Source organism: Grammomys surdaster, unplaced genomic scaffold (genome assembly GCF_004785775.1).
Source record: "Grammomys surdaster isolate TR1022 unplaced genomic scaffold, NIH_TR_1.0 126546, whole genome shotgun sequence".
NCBI lineage: Eukaryota > Metazoa > Chordata > Mammalia > Rodentia > Muridae > Grammomys > Grammomys surdaster.
In genome coordinates this window covers 13,504,701-13,517,046 of record NW_021621338.1, presented here as the reverse complement: position 1 = coordinate 13,517,046, position 12,346 = coordinate 13,504,701, and the positions used below count along the sequence as shown (strand labels likewise).

The following is a 12,346-nucleotide window of genomic DNA, read 5'->3' as shown; positions in this document are numbered from 1 at the left end:
TGTGTGTGTGTGTGTGTGTGTGTGTGTGTGTGTGTGTGTGTGTGTGTTGTGTGTGTGTGCAACACACAGCTCTGGTTTAGCAAATCTCAGTTTCTGTTTCTCTTGCATCTGAAATTCTGAACCTTTTAAGCAATATCACCCCATTGCTCCTGTCCTTAGTCTCCAAAACCCACCATCCTTGTGGAGGATGCTTTCCCCTCAATATTGTCTTCTCCAAGGAAAAAATCCACACAAGAGATACAGTGTAAGCAGAAGTTTATTTAACAATGATAGACTACTCGGGAGAGATTGGAGTAAGGCCATTAGGGTTTGTGTTATTCATCTTTGAAAAGGTTTAACACTAAGAAGCTGGATGGCATAGCCATCAGGTAAAGTGACCCTTTCCTCTATCAAATTATGAAGAGCTGAATTTTCATTTTTGGGCATTGATTGCTATGAACTTCTTGAAAAACCCAAAGGAGTAGGGTTAAACCCATAATGCAAATGATATTAGAATGAAGTGGGTCTTTTGAGGACACAGACCCTTCTTAGTGTGCAGATGAAGAAACTGGAAAAGTTCCTTGACACCTTAGTTTCTGGAAAGGACCATTCTAATTCCCAGGAGACACAGATGCAATTTTTCTCAGATACCTTATAACTACCTCCTTGGTTACCTGGTCTCATTACTATGCCTCTGCGTCTATGAGATCCCCTGTTGTGAATTTCACAACTGATGTCATGCAATATTTATTTTTCCTGGTCTTGTTTACTTTATTAATCATTGCATCTTCCATATTCATCTATATTGCCTCAAATAACAAGATTCCCTTCTTTTATAAGGCTGAATAAAATTCTCTCTGTGTGCACACACATGCACACATATATGGGTGAATATATATATATATATATATATATATATATATATATATATACATTCTTATATATGTATCACACTACATTATCCATTTGTGAAGAGTAATTTTGATCACCAACTTGATTAAACTGAGGCACGCCTAGTGGATGAGTAAGGTACACCTTTGGGTTTGATCTGATGGTATTAGAATTCAGCCTGTATTAGTTTAATATTCCCTTTACCAGTATTCCACACCTTTATAATCAATTCTCACACATACTTTCCTGACCTTGGGAAGCACATGGAATCTTTGTAGTGATATTCTATAAAAATTTTATGTTTCTTAAAAAAAAAACAAAACAGGAATATAATGCTGTGGTTACTTGTTGTCTTAGTTAGGGTTTTCATTACTGTAAAGAGACAACATGACCAAGGCAATTCTTATTAACAACAACAACAACAACATTTTATTAGGGCTGGCTTACTGGTTCTGAATTTCAGTCCATTATCATCAAGGTGAGAGCATGACAGTATCCAGACAGGCATGGAAAAGAGGAGCTGAGAGTTCTACATCTTGATCCAAAAGAAAGGCAGTCAAGAGAACACTATCTCATGGGCAGCTAGGAAGAAGTTCTCAAAGCCCACCCACACAGTTGCTTTGGTCATGATGTCTCTTTGCAGCAATGGAAACCCTAAGGAAGAAGTAAAGAGATCTCTGAGTTCAAAGTCAGCCTGGTACAGAGAGAGCTCCAGGTAAAGAAAGGGTTAGGTCTCTACGTGGTAGTTCATGCCTTTTATCCCAAAACTTAGAAGACAGAGGCATGAAGATCTCTGAGTTCAAGGTCAGCCCAGTCTACAGAGCAAGTTCCAGAATAGCCAATCATATTTAAACCACCACACTGTCTTAAGTATTTTAAAATAAAGTATAAAGGAAAAGAATGAGATCAGATGAAATTTCCAAACTTCAAAAGACACTTTCATGTGTGTCCTGAAAGAAAATTTTCTCTTAGCAGCCATAGGCCTAAGGATGCTAAAAGCCAAATCTAAGCTTTAAGAGTTATGATAGCCTAGGGAATATCTAGCCATACCTGCAGATAGCTCATCTCTGTAACACTATAAATACAGTATCAAAAGGCTAACAAGACTCCTTCTCCATCTTTTTACACTACAAACAAGGGCATCCCCTGAAGTGCCTCCAAATCGCGTATTCCTTATAGTAAATGTCACATATTGCCTTAGAGCAGTCACCTGCCTCTTTGAAATCATAGTGCTCCCACTATATAGGTCACTTCCTCACTTCAAGGTGCCTGTTGAACTTGTGTTTGGTTATATGTCCAGAATCAGATATTAATGGTAAGGCTATGCCCTGAAAGGTATCAGCAGCAGATGATCCTAAGAGTAAGCCCCATGCATGCTTCCTTAGGTGAAATATACCTATCAAAATCTAAGAGCTCAAAGTTTTCAGTCCTGCCAGTATCATTCTGTTATAAATGTAAAGCTGATTCCTGATGTGCTTGCTGAAGTCCCAGGTTCTTGTGTCCCAGGGCAAAGAATTAGAACATAATTAGAAATACAAATAGGCATTATTTATAAAGAAAGAAAAAAAACATGGTGGAGAGTGAAAGTGGCTGGTGTGCTGAATAGGGACTCCCATTTTGAAAATGCTGGACCACAAGTCTCATGAACCTTTGTAGCTCATCACCTCACCCAAATTTCTATATCATGAGAATGTTTTCAGGGCTTGGAGGGTAGGGAGATAGGATTTCTCCATTTGCTGTACGTCACCTGGTGAATGTTCTATATGACACGTGACAATGGTTCCACAGGATGATGCTGCCATGACTTACACTGGGAGGGCTATATTTAATAGCATGGCTGACACAGACAGCCTTGATGAGGCCCTGAACAGAAGAGCATTCAGTTCTAAAAGAAAGCTTTATTAGAAGAAATAGCCACTATGGCGACCATGACAGGATTTTTCTAAGGGAAAGATGGATTCTTCAGTTCCATTCAGCTCCTGGAAATAGTTTCTGCTGCAAATTGCAGTGATAGTCTTGTAGATATCCCATTCTATGTCATTCAAAATTCCTATCCTCACGTTGGATCGGCGGCATAGCGGGTTTTACCGAGGGCAAAAATGTCTATGGCTAGTGATTTCTACCTGTGCTACTACGTAGGGCACAAGGGCAAGTTTGGGCATGAGTTTTTGGAGTTCGAGTTTCGGCTGGACGGGAAGCTTAGATATGCCAACAATAGCAATTATAAAAATGACGTGATGATCAGAAAAGAGGCCTATGTCCACAAGAGTGTAATGGAAGAACTGAAGAGAATTATTGATGACAGTGAAATTACGAAAGAGGACGACGCTCTATGGCCGCCCCCTGACAGGGTTGGCCGGCAGGAACTTGAAATTGTAATTGGAGATGAACACATTTCTTTTACCACATCAAAAATAGGTTCGCATATTGATGTAAATCAGTCAAAGGATCCTGAAGGCCTCCGTGTATTTTACTATTTGGTACAAGACTTGAACTGCTTAGTCTTCAGCCTCATTGGTCTACACTTCAAGATTAAGCCAATTTGAATTGGATGTTTTTGAGATTATTTATATATTTAATTAAAGGAAGGGTTTTTCTATTTACAATTTTGGGATTTTTATGAATGTGAAACTTTTGTATATAAACTCACTATATGAAAAAAAATTCCTATCCTTTTGACAATTTAATTATAAAGTATAGTAGTGAAATCATTTTCATGTTCATACTACTTGAGATTATATGGGCTTATGTCCAAGTTTTTAAAATTATCTTTATTGTGTGCATACATGTGTGGTACACCTGTACATATGCTTGGTGTATGCATACCATAGCACATGCATGTGATATGTAACATGACAACTGAGGCATCAGTTCTCACCTTCCACCATGGGTTCTGGGGATGGAACTGAGGTGCCAGGCTTGTGCAGCATGCCTTTTTCCCTGCCATCTCAGCATCCCTGTTTAGGCTTCATTATCCTGGATCTCTGTTTTCTTAACTGACTTGGGAGTTTCCTGCCCATTATTCCTTTAAGAATTTTGCCACTTTCTCTTTCTTCTTATTCCAGTTCCTCCACAGTATATAAACTCCTGGAAGGAAACAGTATTATTGGTCATTGAAGAACAGAGTAACACAGCACCAGGTAGAACTCCAGTAGCAGAGCCAGCAAAACCTGCAAGAGTCATTGACAAAAAGAGTCACAGGATCCCAGATTGTTGGGTCATCTATGTAAAGGTCTTTGGGGTATCTTTCTGCTCTCCTTTTCTGACTTAGGACAATTCCTCTGTGCAGAGCTCTGCTAGTCAGAAAGACGAGGTGACTCCAGTAAATCTAGACTCATCCTTTACCCTTTTCTGTTTTTATAAAGATAGCTGTTCTTTTATAAAGACAGGAAAAGCTATCTTTATATTTCACTTCCTGCTCCAAATATCTCTGGAATAATATATATCTTGAAAAGCTCACCTGACAATGCAGGAAAGACTTTATAGGATGCAAAGTAACACCACAGCAATGTGATCAACCACCAAGGAAGTTCTGTGCAGTCACAGAATATCAATGAGGGATAATTACCCAACACTCAATTCCCATAGTCACCTAACACCCAACTCCCCATCCCCATAGTTACTCAACACTCAATTCCCCATCCCCATAGTTACCCAACACCCAACTCCCCATCCCCATAGTTACTCAACACCCAACTCCCCATCCCCATAGGTACCCAACACCCAATTCCCATAGTCACCTAACACTCAACTCCCCATCCCTATAATCACCCAGCACTCAACTTGTCATCCGATCCAGAGAACAAACAACAGCCTCCTGAAAAACTGCAAAAGCTTTCTGTCCTGATGCCATTCTTCCAAGTCACACAGTTCAGGTACAGGTGGAATAGAGGGACTTTCCTGATGAAATTAAAGATTTGTCTTCATTTAAAAACAAAATAAGGGGCTGGAGTGAAGGCTCAGTGGTTAAGAGCACTGACTGCTCTTCCAGAGGTCCTGAGCAATTCCCAGCAACCACATTTTGACTCACAACCATCTGTAATGGGATCCAATGCCCCATTCTGGTGTGTCTGAAGATATTGAGAGTACACTCACATATATAAAATAAATAAATTAAGATAACAACAAAAATAAACTTACCAAAATCTATAAGGTAAATTTCCATGTAGTCACATAACAGTATGAGTCAGATTTGTGTCATATTGCTCTACCAACTGAATAAATACTTACATCCTAATAGCTTTGAAACTTAGGAACCCTGTATGGATGGACACTGTGACTCCCATAAGATCTCTCTTTGAGTTCTTCAGTTTAAGCAGTAATTAGGTCTTCTTCTAGCAATGTATAATACAGAACCACAGTGAAAGGAAAAAGTATTCTTATCTTCGTAGTGTGGTATTTCTTTAGTCATACACAACATTATATAGACTGCTATTTTATTACTCTTCCAAAAGAGTCTCAGTTATTTAAAACATACAAGCAAACAGACAAGTGGACAGTGAGCTAAGATTAGGCATACCTAACTATTCTAAGTTCAAACAGATCCCTTTCCTTGCTACCTTTAATTTCCCATCATAATGCCTGGCCCTTGTCTACCTCTGTTCTCTTATTCTCATGAGTGTTATTTTCTATATGTTTGACAAAATATCCCAAGTAGATTAATTAGGAAGGCATAGTAATAGTGTCTCCACAATGATGATGATACGACAATGATGATGATGACAACAATGATGATGATGATGGGGTTTAACTAAACCTTGGGGGCTCACCTCCTTATATCTCAGTGTAATAAGAAATACAGGCCATACAGGAAGCAAGACTATGCAGTATCCCTCCAGGCCTATCCCCAAGAGATTTGCTTTCTCCAGCTGGACCCTACTCCTAAAAGTTATGTAACGTCCTAAAATATCACTGCTGCATGTGAGCCACCTATAGGTTATGTGACAGATCCAAATATGACTCATTTGCTTGCTGTTTGAAGGGATGCCAGTGCCATGCATCCTTCCTGGGCACATCCTCTGGCATCTACATCTCAAACACTTGCTTCTACAGAGAAGCTATCACTGGTACTATAGTCACGTTTCATTCTCCAGACCACAGCCTTGGTTTATGCCTTCATAGAAATTGTCTTCTTCAAACTCTATAAAATAAGCCTTGCCTATTTAGCTTATTGGGTAAACACAACATCTAAAACAGTGCTTGCCACACATACTAGAAGCTTCATAAATAAACACTAAATGAGCACATAGCTTCATTCTCAGGCATATCTATGTCTGGCATTTTCCCAGATACAATCCTAGTTATGTCTTGGCAAAAGATGGACAAATAACAAATTAATATCTATTAAGTCCTATAAGTAACATATCACAAATACAAGCTCATTACTGTATAATACTGTAAATGTATATTTTTTATAGTGATGTAAATCTGGGAGGGAAGGCATAGGGGACAATTCTGAGTGTCCCATTTCACATACCATACTATCAGAGTTAGTCCTCTGATAACTTCTATAATTAACTTCTATAATGATATTTACCATGAGGCAGGAGGTAAAACTGAAATGGGAGAGAAGAGTAAATTGCCCAATTGTGATGGCTACTTTTATGTAACTTGACATAAGTTTGAGTCATTTGGTAAGAGAGAACAGAACCTCAATTGAGGAAATGTTCCTACCACACTGGTCTGTGGGCAAGCCTGTGATGCATTTTCTTGATTAATGATTAACTAGGAAAGGCCCAGTTCACTATGTGTGACACTACCCCTGGGCCAGTGGTTCTGAGTTTCAAAAGAAAGGAAGATAAGCAAGTTATGAGGACCAGGCCAATAAGTCTGAGTCAGACTCCATCAGTTTTTTGCCTCCAGGTTTCTGCCTTGAGTTCTTGGCATGTCTTCTACAAAAATGGATTATGAAATTGAACTGTAAGCTGAAACAAACCCTTTCCTTCCCAACTTGATTTTGGCCATGATGTTTATAATAGCAATAGAAGTCCTAACCAAGACAGCCATACTGGCTGATTCTTTAGATTATCCTGTGATACCTGTAGGGAAAAAAAAATATCTGAGTCATTAGGAGAAGACATTTTTTACCACCATCACCCCCAAACACCTACCCAACAATTACACAGCTTCTGAAGCCTCTCTGACAAGCAGTAAAAGCTATGGTCCTGTAATCTACCCATTTGGGTAGACGATTTTTCTCATACTGCAGCAGAATATATAAGAAGTCTCATTAAGCTCAGACACGCACTTTCTCATTAGCTTAAAAATCCCTCTCAAATCCTTTCTAGGGCTTTCCTTCTTACCACAAAATGGTATTAACATCTACTCACCTTCAACGAATATTTGTAATGCACAATGAATCAAAAGAGCTGAAAACTTGCATACACATGTTATAATGGAAATGTCTAAAATGATTAAGAAGGAATTCATCCCAGCTTCACAAATCTTTGCAGCTTTCCCACACCATAGAAAAGCTAGCAAAAATAAAATACTTCATGACATTTCTCAGAAACAAAGAGAAAAGAATGTAAACTTCAAAGAAGTAAGTGTCACCAAGAGAAATGGGGTGCAAAGGGATTAAAATAGAACTCCTGAAACCCTCAGAGCTGTGATGAGCACATTCAAAACAATGAGTAACAGAGCAACTCAAACACCGCACCTAGTGGGCTGATGCAAGGATGCTGGTTCCAAAGCCTCACACCCTCAGTGCCATCCTTGGGAACCACAAGGTAGAAGTAGAGAGTCAGCTCCCACTTGACGTACTGGTGCCACCACTCTCAATGAATGAATGAATGAATGAATGAATGAATGAATGAATGAATGAATGAACGAATAAACAAATGTAAAACCTTGTTGTAAAAAGAACACACCAAGCAAGACATTCATGGGTAATGCCACATCTTAATAGAGCTACAGACAACTCTGGTAAGGAAGTTTCTGTTATGATTGTGTGTTCTGTGAAATATTGCTGTTATTATTTGTTTTTAAGCAGGAGTTTTAATTCATATTTTATTTGATGTCTGTGGCTGCTTCACTTACAGGTATGTGTATATACCATGTATGTGCCTGGTGTCCCTGGAGGCTAGAGGAGGGTATTAAGAGTCTGTGGAACTAGAGTTACAGACAGCTGTGAGCTGCCGTGTGGGGGCTGAGAATGGAATGTGGGTCCATTGGAAGGGCAGAAACTGCTTCTAGCTGCTGATGCACCTCTTAAGCTCCCTACTGTTGTTTTCATTTTCTTTGTCTGTCTGTCTATTTCTTGTTTTTCCTTTTGAGCCAACACCTTACTATGTATATTCCCAAGCTACCCTCAAAGCCAGCGTCCTCCTACTTTTTCTTACCTAATTCTTTTTAAGGATACAGTTAGAATACAGAAGGATCTCACGTGAGCTCAGTGTTCTACCCTTGCTGTTCTCCTTCATTATTATTCTTAATGTTATTTATTATGAATACTGCAGAAACAGTGAAATAACATACTATTAGCTTAAACTTTCTTTCAGCTGGCCCTAATCAAATTTACTTTAATCACAGGAGAGTTTAATTTCTAGGCTATTGACCTATTATCTTTGTGAACTGGCCTATTATCTTTGTGAAAGCTTTTTATTCTTGGCTTTGGGTTCTTTGTGGATTTGCCATTGTTTGACAATAGGCCCTATAGGATAATCTCCTGCTTCTGATTTGCTAAATAAACAGGTTATCAAAGTGCTCCAAAGTACATATATTTATACTTGTGGTTAAGAACCTCCCTAGGCTTCATTCAGAGAGCCCTCACCTTACTAGAGAGTAGTTAATACAGAGACTCATCAAAGTGTTGAAAATAAGTGACTGTTGAGTACTCAGCCCTCAAAATCACATATCACTCTCTCCTGGGTTCAGAAAACATTGCAGATGAGGGAGCAGAAAGAATGTATGAATCAGATGATGGGGAAAAGGCCCTGAATGGAAAGAAGCAAAGAACTCCACAATATATCAAAGCTATTTGGTTAATCTGAGGCATAAGCTAACACAGTAAGCTAGTGAGGAAAATGACCTGTAGTGGAAACTACAAGTAGCTCATAAGAGAAGAGGCTGGAAAAAAGGTTATGGATCTAAATATTAGAGGTTAAAATGCCAAGGAAAATGACTAAGAGGACCTGTAGCTGGGTGTGTGGTGATTGTCAAGCTACATAGGTAAAAGAGGACAAGGTTCTGCTTCAGTGACAAGCAGCTGGCCCCCCATAAGGCCTTTGAGGATGTAGTGCACTATCATCCTTTCCTCCATCCAATGTAGCTAGTTGTAGCAGAATAAACTGTAAAGAGGCTTCTAGCAAGTTTGTGTGCACTTCCGTAAAAGACCCAGATGATTCCACAGTCTAGCCAAAAATGAATGCAGTAGAGCAGTTAATATCTGTCGTAGTGAAGCTACAAACCAATCATGCAAATTTGAGGACAAGAACAACTTAACAGAGCTGACAGTACTTGGGATAATATGAAGCTGAAGATAGCATTGCTGCCCAAGTGACTAACAGCTCAAAGCCTGTCGAAGTCAAGATGAACAAGAATGTAAGATGAGCAAAGGCAGCATCAGCTATCTGGATGGGCTCTACAGGAGCAATGAATGTCCATACCTGATGGGGCCAGGAGGACAGATATGAAGCATGTGAGCCCTCACTGATGAGTTCAGTTCATGATAACCTGGAGAGGTAATCAATCAATAGTGACTGCCTCAACATTGTCCTGAAAGACCCTAGACAAAGAAAATTCAACAGCTCCCCACCCCCAAAAACGAGTCTTGGGAATTTCACGTTTCCATGATAACTCCTAATAACACATACTTCTACTTTGAATGTGACTCTCACAAGGGTCCATTATTAATTTTCTTTAGCATATTACAACATACTCCAAGCTTGTCCTAGTCTTATCTTTGGTGAACAATGAGTGTCTGGCATTTTATTTCCTGGGGTATAGCAAAACTGGTGTCATACTCAAAATTTGTGTATCCTATCCAATGCTCTGAGAAATACGTAGAGCTTACAAAGATATACATAGGAGGAAAAAGGCTGAAAATCAAAAATCTGTACTTCTACCTTGCAGCAGCAGTTAAGGAACAAACTAACCTCAGAGTAAACAGAAGAGTGGAACTAAGAAAGACCAGAGGAGTAGTGACGTACTACACAAAAACAATGAGGAAAAAAATCTATAAACTTGACGTTATGGCTGTGACAAGGTCAAGAAAACTGGAAATCTTTAAGTGAGCTAACCATGGAGGAAGACTGTGCAAAGACAAGTTTAAAAGTCCGGAAATGGAAGCAAGTATTCATTGCTATATTAAACAGGAATTGACATTTACATGGTGAGTGTGTGGGTGTGTGTGTCAGTGTGTCTCTGTGTCTATGTGTACATGTAGTTGCACCATGTGCTTACAGAAGCCTGTGGAGGGATAATAGAATGTCCATCCCCTGGAACTAGAGCTACAGACATATAAATCACAATGATGGTGCTGGGAATTAACCATGGGTCTCTGCAAGAGCCATAAGTGCTTTTCATTGTTGATTCATCTCTCCAGACTCACCCACCCACTTAAAGAGACATTTGAAAGATTATAACATCCATCCAAAACATCAAATAAATAAACCAAAAATGAGTAAACTACTAAAAATAATGGGCAAAAAATCTGAATAGTCATATGCAAAAACATGGAGAAGCTGAACCATTCATATGAAAACATCTAGTACTGCTAGTCATTTAGGAAATAAAAATCGAAATCATAAGATACCATTGAGCATACACACATACTAATGATGATAATCAAACAGAAAGATACTCCAGTATGTATACAAACATGTAGAAGATCTGGAACATTCAGCTGGACAGTGGAGGCATACACCGTTAATCCTAGCACTTGGGGGGCAGAGGCAGGTAGAACTATGAGATTCAAGGCCAGCCTGGTCTACAGAGAAAGTTCCAAGTCTGCCTGGGCTACACAGAGAAACTCTGTCTCAAAAAAACTCCGGAACCCTCACTTATCACTGGGGGGAAGGCAACATGACACTGCAGGTTTGCAAAATAGTTTGGCTGTTCCTTAAGAAGTTAAAATAAAACACTTATTACATGATCCATCAATTCTCCTTCTTGGAACCTAAGTGAAATGAATATACTTTTCTACACATTCGTATGCAAGTGAATAGCCACAACTGTATCCTTTCAAATAACCAAACACTGGAAAGCATTCCAAAAAATATTATTCCATAAAATAATAAATTAATAAGCAGAGCTTTGTGAACTAGTATACACCAAGCATACACACATACTAATGATGATAAGCAAACAAAAAGATGCTCCAGTATGCATACAAACGTGGAAGACCTAGAATCTTCAGCCAGACAGTGGTGGTATTCAGCTTTAATCTTAGCACTTGAGAGGCAGAGGCAGTAGCAGGTGGATCTATGTGAGTTCAAGGCCAGCGTGGTCTACAGTGTGTGTTCCAATGAGGAGGATGAGCTGATAAATTGGGGAGCAGTGTGGCTGCAGCTCAGAAACATGCATGCAAGAGACCTAATCCAAAGCTACACACCAGACACTTGCTCTTTACAGAATAGCCACTCAAGGTAAATTTATAGTCGTGATGCAAGCAGAATGGAGGGTTCCTAGGACCAAGGGTGGTGTAGGAAATCCCACAACTGGTAGGAGATCACTACACAACCACAGAGTTGATTTTACAAAATGATCAACTAGAATTATATACACAGTATGTGGCATTTATATCATATAAGCTTTATATCAATAAAGATTGAAGGTTAATAGAAGATGAAATCTAACTGCTTCAATTAAAATGTCTGATTGCCTATAAAAAGAAAAACTCAAGCTAAAAGTGTACTGCAGAGCTCCTACAACTTAGGTTTGCTGAGACTAGAAAGGCTGACAAGCACCCAATGTATAATGATATAGGAACAAACAAGTTTATTCATGACTGGGGCAAAATGTAATTTAATATTTTCTTATTTGAAGAAATTTAGTTTATATATTAAAAAATGAAATTACATGTTTCTTGGCTTACTAATTATACTCTTAGGTCCAGTGTCACCAAATGATGAGTTTATATTATATTGACTACAAGCAAAAAAAAAAAAAAATACAGAGTAGCCAAAAATCATCAAGAGAAGAGAAAGGTATTGGGATACAACCCTCTTGCCATTGTGAAAGTGTGTTCACACTAAAGGCATGCGCCACCATGCCCGGGTCTCACAACATGATTTTGTCTGTACAGTTTTTGAGTATTTTGTTAGAGCTAATAAAGTCAGTAAAGCGGCAGGATCCAAGGTCAACACGCACACACACACACACACACACAAACAAAACAGTTGCCTTTCTTTATTAAAAAAAAAAAACTATAGCAAAATGGCAAGATAAAAAATTAGCATAGGAAAATTAGTAGAACTCTTATCTACCAAGAACAAATGTACTGAAGAAAAAAATCAGAAAAACCATCTTATTAGCA

General features: G+C 38.8%; 1 pseudogene; it reads left to right on the top strand.

The window, feature by feature from the left end:
• Nucleotides 1-2,969: 2,969 nt before the first annotated feature.
• Nucleotides 2,970-3,416, top strand: LOC114615064 (annotated as a pseudogene).
• Nucleotides 3,417-12,346: the final 8,930 nt, after the last annotated feature.